The sequence below is a fragment of the Fukomys damarensis genome, unplaced genomic scaffold (genome assembly GCF_012274545.1).
Source record: "Fukomys damarensis isolate Sample0158 unplaced genomic scaffold, DMR_v1.0_HiC HiC_scaffold_13, whole genome shotgun sequence".
Lineage (NCBI taxonomy): Eukaryota > Metazoa > Chordata > Mammalia > Rodentia > Bathyergidae > Fukomys > Fukomys damarensis.
Window position 1 is genome coordinate 6,402,316 of NW_022900925.1, and position 11,674 is coordinate 6,413,989.

An 11,674-nucleotide genomic window follows, 5' to 3' on the forward strand; every position below is an offset into this window, starting at 1 on the left:
TTTTTTTTTTCAGGTTTTTGCTTTAGCCCATGTCTTAGGCTTCATGTGCCAAAATTCTCATTATGCTCTGAGATCCCTTTGATTCCTATGGGCACCCTCCCCATCAGTTCTTCTAAAATTCAGCAAAGCTCTTGAAAGTATTTGGGGTGCTCAGAGCATCTCCATCCTGCCCCCTATCTAGACTTGCCTTTAAAAGGGGGTAATATGAAAAAACCTTGCCTGACCTCAGAAATTAGCATTTGACATCAGCCAAGTCTTTCTCCATGATCAGGATAAATAATACGAGCCTTTGCATGCACAAAGAGGAAGACGTGTGGACACCAAGGAAACAGACAACTTTACCATGAGGCCTAAAGGTCTGCAGGGAGCACCCCTTTACCCTTCCACTCTGACTTTGGTCACCTCCCAGGGACGCAGTTTCTGGGCAAGATGAAAGTTTATAATGGACTTAAAAGGAATAGTAACAGAAGAGCAACTGTCAAAGACAGCTTGGCTAACAGCAGCCCCTCAGGAAAATACCAGTAGCTGAAAGGTAAAAGGATTATTTCATAATAACTAGGGAACAAGAGGTAATGTGATGAAAAAATATTCACATTAGAAAATGTATCTCTGTATCTGTAAAGAGTTTTATCATTTCCTGATTAAACAATAAGCGGACTAATTATAAGTAGAGGGAAAAGTGGTGCACTAAAAGGACCTTTACTATCAATTTGATAATTGACATTTCAAAAAAAGCATCATGGAAAAATAGAAATGTCAGAGGTTTCTTACATGTATCATAATTTTATGTAGTTTCCTATTTTTATGCACCTAGGAAGGCATTTTCGTTTTGAGGTCTAAGGCTTCCACCTGTATCAATCCTGCTCATATTTTGTGTGCAGAGTAAATCTGGGGACACTCTCTTCCAGCAAACCTTCAAATAAACTTGCGCCACTCTCACCGTGGCCTTTTTTGTTCTTTTTTTCCTTTGTTCTTTTGCTCCAATGGACATGAAAATAGAAACAAAGGAGCCCATGAGGATGACTTGTAGATGTCTGCCTGAGGATAAAGGCTCCTGAACACCACAATTCCAGTTACTGTTTTATTTTTCTCCATAAGACATTTTCTTTCTATTTTAGAAGCTGAATTGGGGGGTATCTCTATAGTCTTTATTGGAAACAATTGGCATTTTCTTTATATTATGTATGTACTTATGTAAGAAAAATAATGTATTAGGGATCTATGGCTATGTTACAAATTACCCACAAATTAATAGCTTAATAAACCAATAAACGCTTATTATCTCATTGTTTATCATGGGTCATGAATTTGAGAGCAGTTTAGCTGAGTGGTTATGGCTCATGATCTCTCATGATGCTTCAGGCAAGATGTCATCAGGGGCTGTAACATTTAAAGCTTGTAGCAGCCATTTGCAAGATGGTTAGAGGGACAGTGCTGGCCACGGGCAGAGGGGGCTTTGCTTTCTCAGCAGCGGAGCTCTCCAGTAAGTGCACGAGTTGCTTCTTAACACTGCACTTGGCTTCTCCCAGACTCAGTAATCTAAGACAGAAATCATTCTCTCTTTTATGACTTAACCCTGACGCACACTACCATTTCTATAAATGTGAGAAGGAATACACAGTAATGGAAATGACGGAAAAGAATCACCGGGCGCCATCTTGGAGGCTGGCTACTACAAAAGGTACTGGGAAAGGTATTGAATTAGTGTAAGAAGTTCCGATTCTCATTTTTAAGATGAAAAACTTGAACTTGTTTCCATAATCATATTTTATAATAAAGATATAAATAAAATAAAGATATAAATAAAGTCTCCTTGCAACCAACTTGGATGCTACTAAATGGTCATATGCTTTGCAAACCATTCCACATATAAGGCACATTTTTGGCAGGAGAGCTCAGGCTACTTGAGAGGAGCTATGCATAAGAATATTAATAGCTGCATGGTTCATAATGGTAAAATAATGAGAAGCAAACCAAGTGATTACAACAGCTGAATGGACAAATTATGTTTTATGTTATTCATGGAATAAAATACCATACAGCAGTGCAAATGCATGGGTGATAGCCCTATGCATCAACATGGTTGAATCTTCAACCAGAATACTGAACCAAAAATGCAAGTTGCAGAATACATTCAGGGTTTTATTTATTGGAAATTGAAAACAAATTAAACAAAGGGAATTTTGTTAAAAGAACAAATGTCACGTGAAGGTACAGGATCCCAGTAATGGATGTAACTGTATTGTAGACCTACATTTACCAGTAAACTCCATAAAAAGAAAAAAAAAATAAGAACAAATATATGTAAAACACTTTTAAAAAGTAAGGGAATGATTATCACTTTTTTTTTTTTTTTTTTTGAGAAGCAATATCACCATGCTGCCCAGGGCTGGAACTTGGGAACTTCCAGGATCAGTCTTCCAAATTGCTGGGATTATAGGTGGGGAAATTGCATTTGGCATGAGATTCAGACTTTGACGACTTCTCAGCAGACCAAAGAAGTGTGAATCAATAGGGGCACACTGGCTTTTTTTTTTTTGGTACCGGGGATCGAACTCAGGTCCTTACACTGGCAAGGTAGGCGGTGGAACTGCTGAGCTAAATCCCCTGCCCCACACTGGCTTTTTAAAGTTCCTACTAATGTTTTATTTCTTAACCTGGCTTATGAGTTTTCATTTTAATCATTCTTCTTAAACTGTACACTTATATTATGTACTTATTTGTATACCTATGATATCACTCCAAATAAAGAGTAAATAAAAAGGAAATGCATCATTCTGTGGGCTCTGAATATTGTGGGGAAATTCATTCCAGTTACTGAAAATAAATAGATTATCAGTCATTTTAACGCTCAAAACTCATTATATTTATGAAATTACAAAGAAATATCTTTACAATTAAATTTTATAGTGCAGTATATTACTAGTGGCTTCTTTATCATCAAATCTAGTAGGCACTTTCAGCCTTTATCTTATTTCTCTTCATGGCCCTGTTTAACCCAGTTGACGCCATATGGTGTCAACTTATTTCTTTTTGCTTTATAACAAACACTCTCTCAGTTTTTCTTCCACCAGTGTGGCCACTTTTCTTAGTTTCTTTGACTACTTCCTCTCTGTCCCTTCAATGTTAAGTGTTGCTTAGGCATCTGTTTCTTATCCTCTAGTCTTCTCACTTTAAATTCTCTACCTGAGGAATTTATTCACTCTACACAATTCTTCCTTTTATGCTAGAGCTTCCCACATCCTTACCTCCAGTCCAGACTGGGTAGATACAGACTTTTAAGCTTGCACCTGTTTTTCCCTCAAGCCTCTATAGAAATTTTTCCATCGCTTTCTGGAATACGGTGTGGAAGAGAAGTCTGAAGCTAGTTTGATCTTTGTAACTTTGTAGGTAATCATTTCAACACATAAGGATTTTTTTCTTTTCCTGTTTCATTTTTGGAATTAAAAAAAAATCTAGGAGAGAACTAAAATTACATTGAATCCATTTCTGCCTCAAATTGAAAAAGCCCACTCTGTTCTCATAATGAAACATTTCTTCACAGCAGGAAAAATTATTGTACGGAATCTTGGATTACTACTTGTTTTCTGTTTGGACTTTCTGGTCTGGCTTTCTGGGGATGTAAGCTGATAGAATGTGCTAACAGTTATTAGTGAGAAATACATTTTGAGACATTAATTGAAGTTTTATATTCTTCTGAATTTTAATATTAACCTACAATTCTCCACACAGTTAGTTAGCAACATTTAATGTCTCAGGAGATTGTGGATACAACTTAAAACTGTGACTGAATAGTTTTTAAACACACAACAGAGGCAATAACTGCAAAAGCCATGTTATTTATTTATGTATTTTGTAATGGCTAAGCACTTAGAGGGAGAAAACTTTTGTTGTTGTACTCCTTTCTTTTAATTTAAGAACTTGACTTTGAATACACTGGCGAGTGAGTATCTAGAGCGTATTTGCTAAATCTCTGATGGATCAGAATGCATGCTGCTATGGTGAGCAGATTTCCTTACAGAGAAGAGTGGATGGAGAAGTAAAGCAGAGGAGTGGGAAAGACCTTGGGTATGGCTGCAGGATTCTTGATCCTTTGAGTTATACCTAAGTAAGAGGATAAAATGGCAGAGACTGCAGAAATACATGAGTGTTCCAGATGAGGGGACACTTGAGCTTTGCTCTCCAGAGGAGTCTCAGAAACCCGTATGCATGTGAAGAAGCTTTTGTGTCTTTATATTGGCTTTCCTCTGTGACCTTACACCCTTGGTGTCTCTCTGGGCGCCCAAATTTTCTCCTCTTATAAGCATATCAGGCAGATGGAAATAGAACCCTAAAAGCCTTCATTTTATCTCACATGATAACCTATTAAAGGCTCTATCTCCATAATACAGGCACATTTTGAGGTAGTAGACATTAGGACTTCGATGCAGGAATTTTCTGGGGATATAATTCAGCCCTTCGTTGATACCATAATGAAGTAGCTTTAGTTTAAATATAGACAAATAAGAATATATTTTGGAAACAAATGTTACCCATCTGAGAACAATTAAAGACTAAGTTATTCAGAGCTTTGCTATAGATAAAGAGTCTGCTGCTGTCATATGCAGTTTGGTGCAGATTCAAAGGCAAGTCAAGGACAAGAAAAGATTTGGGGCTAGAGAACTGTAAGGGTCAGGGTGCCCTGATTGGAGGCTGTTGGCACAAAGGAGGAGATGGGCTTACCCAAAATGGGTATCCTGTGTGATTAAGGGAGCTTATTTGGCTTCCTCCAGTTAGTCCTAAACTAGAAATGAGATAAAAATGAGAAAAGCTGCCCAATATTTATCAAGTGCTGACCATTTGAGGTCCATTAATACAGCACATATTTATTTATTTTTTATGAAGTATTGGCAATTGAACTCAGGGACCACTGAGCCCTATACCATCCCCATCCTCCTTTTAAATTTTGAGATAGAATCTTGCTAAATTGTCCATCCTGGCCTTGAACTTGCAATTCTCCTGTCTCATAGCTGGGATTACACCTGGGCACCATCTCACCCAGCTGTATATTCAGTCTTTAATCCATAACTCTCTCTCTCTCTCTCTCTCTCTCTCTTAAATCGGATCTGAGCTTTGTGATCTTCTAGTGTACATTTACCAGAATCCAATTTATGTTCAGCCTTATTGTTTTATGAAAGTTTCTGTTTCCAATTCTAGGAGGGAGTGAAATATTACTTTGGCCCTTTCACGTACTTGGCACACATGAAGAAAATAGGGAGTCAGGAAATTTGACCCACTGCCAGTTATTGCAAATAGAACTCTACTGGAGAACAACCTTGCCTACTTATTTATATGAAGTCTATGACTTTTATCCCACTAGCAGCACGAAGATGAATTGTTGTAACTGTGTGGAGAATATGTGGCCCAAAACCTAGAACATTTATTATCTGACTCTACAAAAAAAGTCTACCAGCCTCTAGTTTGCATTAGCAACTACCTAATCTTTTGGTTGGTAAAGACTCAGGTGGGGAAGCTATAAAACAGTTTCTGTTTCATGAAGTAAAACTCAGTATGTGTAAAATACAAATCTGTATACTCTTCCTGTAATGGCTCACATTTTTTATGTAGGAAACTACCGTACCACACACTACGTCACATTCAACCCTATTCCCAGTCCAGATACTTCTAGGAAAGATTTAGCAGTCCCCAGCTCAGTGTCTGAAGCATTTGACTCAGCCTAAGCTCTGATCATTGTGTGCCCCTGTCACTAATGTGCAGATAGGTGTGTGATTCCATCGGGAGAGTAGAGTCAAACCCAAAGTTTAGTTTGGACGTTGGGGTAAAGGAGGGCTTTCTATTTCCTACTAGTGGACCTAGTGGGATGAAGGGCACAGCTGATGCAGCAGCATTGGTTGCATGAGGGGAAGGGCTATATGGGAATAGAGCTAACACCTGGAACAGGGGTCAAGGGGTGGAGAAGAGAGGGCAGGTCCTGAGGACAGTGTTTGAGCACTAAATTCAGTCTTCACACTGGTCTTTTAGTTTGCACAAGCCAGGACATGTCCTCCCCAGGAAGACAGCTTGAATTTTGTTGTCTGTCCCTCTTAAATAAGAATCACAAATAGTGCAAGTGGCAAGTGAAAAAATTCTTCAAGACATTTGTTGAGAAGAGGGAAGGAACCCTTCAAAAGAGACAGTTGAGAGAAAAAGATCATAAAGGGAATTTGCTTTCTGAGACAACTATTTTGAAGACGTAAAGGGTAGACCTCCAATTTCTTTGCTTTTGCATGAAGGCAGTAAACCAGAAATTAATATAGGCGGATTTCTCTGTGTTTGTTCATTGTTCAATGTTTAATTCCTGGAAGGATGAAAAATACTTATTTAATTAAACATGCTAAACAATAACAATCCTTGCTTGACTTTCACTGTACTTGTCTGGCAGAAATATATTATGAAGAGTTGATGAAGCTATTTTAAAAAATGAGTTCCACACTCTACTTAATTATAATAATCTATATCGTATAACTGTGCATTTTCCACCCTGGGATATGGGTAGGCAGATCAAGGAATGCTGTAGAACGCACACCTGGGCTCTTTATTCAGTTGTAGGGATTCTTTGAGCATGGGGTGAGCTTTAGTTCTTAAAAATGGCCTCCTTGTTTGGAAGGAAATTATACTTCTTAGAATCCTAGGGGTCCAGGCTTTCTGGTGGTGCTGGGCTTATAAATTTGTGTAATATATATTCATTCGTGAATTCAAGAGTGAATGAATTAATATATGCATTGTCAAATGCTTGAACAATTATGTTCACTTCTGGGCTTCCAGATTGGTAGGCCCATTGTCCACTGAGAGGAGCTGTTTGAGGGGTTAGGGATGAACGCACCTTGAATATACTGCTTTCCACACCAGTGATGCTTAACTGTAGCTTCTCCTTAACACCATCTGGGTATCCTGTATCGACAGGAGCTGAGGGTATAGCTCAGTGCCAGAGCATATGTTCTACATAAAAGAGGTCCTAGGTTCAATCCAGCATGAGAATAAAACAATGATCATCAGGCCCTACCCAAGTACAACTAAAGGAGCATCTGGGGTAGAGTCTCTATTAAGAATTGGCATACATGTTGAAAGATTTCTAGGTGGTTCCAGCCGGTTGACAGAGTAGAGAATTATTGCTCTATTGGGAAGCCTTTCCTTCTATAGGACCAATAGAAGTACTGATGTGCCTTCCTTTAAAAAAAAATAAATATATATATAATTTTTATAAAATGAATATATCATTTACTTGCTTATGCAATTATGAATATAAATGTATATTCATTCTTCCACCTTAAATACAATAGGAAAACAAAAAGGAAAGAAGGAAATGGAGTCATGTGTTAGAATAAATCCTGTTAAGAATGCCAGGTAAACACTGAAAATTCATAATAGACTCTTGATTCCTTGGCCTGCGCTGTCTTCCTATGGCAGAAAGGCCAGATCAGAGAATCAGAGATCTCTCCCTCCCTCTCCTTCCCTCTCTCTCTTTGTAAGTCCTGTCTTTATTGGTTTCTGTCTATTCCTGCCTCCTTTCTTTTCTTCTAATCTTATTTACACAAAACTGTAGAGGTGACAGAAGTCCTAAGAGAAGACTAAGTACTATTTCCTGTTACTCTTTTAAGATCCCCTTCAGATCCAGAGGCCATAATTAAAATGACTTGCTCTGAAACAGGAAGCCATCCCAGCCCTAAGAAGCCCTGTGACATAATGATTATGTTTGTTTTGATCAGCAGCTGTTCCAGTGGTACTCAAAGTATGACCCTGGGCAGGAAGGTAGAGGGGCAGCATGTGGAACTTTTAAAACAATGCAATTTTCTGTCCACACTTCAGCTGTACTATAGAGGAACCTGGGGGTTAGTCTAAGCTAATGTGTTTCTTGAAGGCTTTCAGATAATTCTGACCTATGGTGAAATTGGCGAACCAAGATCCATAGGAGAAAGTCTCACTGGCTTCCTCTTCAAAGGCCTCTGCCTTGGACAAAAGAAATCTTCCAATCTCTGAGTTCACAACAGGTTTTATCCAGGGAAATAATGCTACACGCAGAATGAAACAACTCCAAACTTCAGACACTTAGGTAGAAATAAACAAAGACCAACCAGGTGATAACCACCTGAGGATATTTATTCAGAACTTACTGTATCAAGGAAGAAGCTACTGTTCTTTGTGTTTGGCAGATACCCAATGGCAAGCAAAAGAGTGGTAACACACAGTAGAATAAAGGAATGGCTTTAGATGTGCCATGATTGGTGGTTTTTGGCTTTGAGAAGCCAGAGGGGTCCTCACTAGAAGAGGTATATCCTTGTGATTAGTTAGAGGTGCATAGTTGGCTTTCTGTGGTTGATCCTGAGTTGGAAATAGGGGGAAAATGGGGAAATTATCAGTTATTGACAGCAATGTTTAATTTTTTATATGTCAACTTGCCTGGATTATAGGATATTTATATATATAGCTCATAAGCCATTACTTCTGAATATGTCCATGAGGATATTTTCTAAAAGAGATGAACATTGGAATTGGTGGACTTTCTATATAAAGTAAATGTCCCTCCCCCTTGTGGATGTGCATCATTCAGTCATTTGAGGATCCAAACATAACTCAAAGGTGGACAAGCTTGAATTACCTCTGCCTAACCGCCTGAGCTGGAGGACTGATCACCTCACCTCTGCATGCCTGATGTTTGGGCCTTCAGACCCAGGCTAGAATCTCCACCATTGGCTCTGTAGCTCTCAGGCCTTCAAAATACGGTACCAGTTTTCCCAGGTCTTCAGCTGGCAGAGGGTGTCTTGGGAGTTTTGTTTTTACCAAAGAATTCTAATTCTGGAAGATAATATAATATGAGGCATTCTTCCTCCTTGATTCCCCTCCACAACCTGGGTGGTAAAGCAAGCCAAGGTAAAATCTGTAGAGATTTAGAAAGAAGCTTGGGAATATCAGTACAGGAAACAGTAGTTGATATTTACCGAGTTGAGTTGAAGCGTTTACAGACCTAAATGGGAAGGCTAAAGGCCCTGTGCTCTGAGAGATGGGGAAGCTTGGGTGAAGACAAGGCACCCTAAAGGCAGGCCAAGTGTGTTGTATGTGAATGCAAATGGCTCATGGGACTTTGATTTCCCTAGGCGGAATTACCCTATGTAGGGAAGTGAGTGGGATCAACATGGTTCAATGAACCATCAACACATTTGTAGGCAACTCTTAAAATAACATTTAGATATTTCCAATAAGTGGAAAAGAATGAGACTCTTTCCATTTCCTACGTTTTGACAAATGAGCAGGCATATCATTTACATAGAATTTCTCTATAGACAGAATTTATTGAGTGCTTACATGTCTATGGTTCTCAACGCTACTAAAACTCTTCCACCTTCAATGCTCTTGCAAGAGGGATATTATTAGTATTCCCTGTCTACAAATGAAGAAAGGCCCCAAGAGTAAGTAACTTCTTAGTGTAATTCAGCTGGCTGGTGATGTTGCAAGCAAGTTGATTCCCAAGTCTAAACTTTTAAACTTCACCAGAATGTCTACATTTAGGGAAAATAGTGTATGAAGAAAATTCCACACCCAAGAGGCAGGATTCATAGCCCTCAGGGTGAAACAGCAGCTTTCATGACTGTAACATAAACACAACATGTGACTGAAAAAAGCCCGAGAGAGGGAGGTTGGGAGGGAGAGATCTCTGATTCTCTGAGCTGGCCTTTCTGTCATGTAAAGACAGCTCAGGCTGAAGAATCAAGAGTCTGTTATGAGGGAAGTTGGAAGTGTAGGAGGTGGACAGTTCAGATGTATGAGCAGGGCTGGTAGGTGTCCAGGGAGAAGTGCCTGTTATTATGGCTTGTATCTCGGTGTCCCCCACAGCCTCACACAATCCTCAGTGGAACTTTTGAGAAGTAGCTTGATCTACTGTGTGTGATGCTGGGATCAAGGGTGTGTTATTACCAAAGTAGTGCACTGATTGGTTTGGCATAGTTCTGGGTAGGATTAAGAGTGCCACACCCTGGTGTGAGTGCTACACACGCTAAGGGACAGAAAGAAGGCTAGTGTGGCTGCTTGTCACTTGCTGCTTGCTGCCTGATGCCTTCTGTCTGCCATAGACGTTCTCTTCTGCCCCTCTGCCATCCCACCCTGCCTTAGAACCAGCCAACTATGAACTGAAACCTCTGCAGTGAGCCAAATAAACCATTCGTCCTTTAACATTGGGTGTTGGGTATTTTGTCTCAGCAATGAGAAAAATAACCAAAGCACTTGTTTTGTGTGTGTGTGTGTGTGTATAAATATTTATACATTTACACACACACACACATACACACACGCACGCACACACATACATAAATTACTTGTCATAGGACACAATGTGTTTATGACCCTGAACTTTACTGAAGAGGAATTAGAAGCAAATGTATTTCTAACAGCTTTATTGAGTTGTAAGTAACACCCAGCAAATTACTTGTGTGTGAATTATATGATGTGATAGATTTTGATATGTGCATATTCCAATGAAACTATCAACATAATCAAGACAGTGAACATGCTTCTCAAAGTTTCTTGATGCTAATATGTCACCTTTTCATTTTCTGACTGCCACCCACCAGAAATACTGATTTGTTTTATATCTCTCTAGATTGTTTACATTCTCTGTAATTTTATATAAATGAGATCAAGCAGCTTGGTGTGGTGGGGCAGGCCTGTAATCACAGCACTCTGGAAGTTTGAGGTAAGGGGATTTGAGAGCCTACCCTGGGCAATTTAGGGTCTTAGGGAGACCCTATCTCAAAAAATGGAGAGAGAGAGAGAGAGAGAGAAGAGAAGAGAAAAGAAAGGGGAGCAGGCAGTGAATGTAACTCACTGTGAAGGCCTTGGGTTCAATCCCTAGTGCTGCCAAAATCAAAAACAAAAATCAAAACAAGCCAATGTTATTGTGTGTATCAAAGTCTATTTTTTTAAATTGGTGAATAGTATACCCTTGTATAGATTTGCTACACTTGTTTTTGATTCATCTGTTGATGAACATTTGGGTTGTTTTTAGCTTTTGATTATTGTAAGTTTCTATATACAAGTCTTTGTATGGATGTATGCTTTCATTTCTCTTGGGTCAATACTAAGGACTAGAACGGCTGGATCATATAGTAGATGTGCTTATCTTTGAAAAAAATCCTGCCCAACCGTATTCCAAAATGGTTGCACCATTTTGAATTTGACCTAGCAATGAATGAGAGTTCTAGTTCCTCTACATCCTTACCAATCCTTACATTGGTAGTTCCTTACCATCCTTACATTGCTAGGGACAGTCTTTTTAATTTTCACCATTTTAATAGAGTGCAATGGTATCTCACTGTGCTTGTTTTTCACATTCCCATATTCTTATTTGAATTCATGCATATTTTGTAAAGTGTCTCTTCAATATTTTGTCTCTCTTCTGTTTGGGCTGTTTGATATATTTACTCTGGGGAACTGTTTATATATTCTGGATACAAGTCTTCTATCAGATATATGACTTGCAAGTATTTTTCCCCAGGTTATAACATCTCTTTATCCTGTAAACTCTTTTCAAGAAGTAAGCTGGGAGTAATCATATGGCTCACCTTGTCTATTTCTCATCTTGGATCATTTGTTCCTGAGATCCAATTTTTTTGAGGCTGTTGTTTCATACACATATATTTTTTTT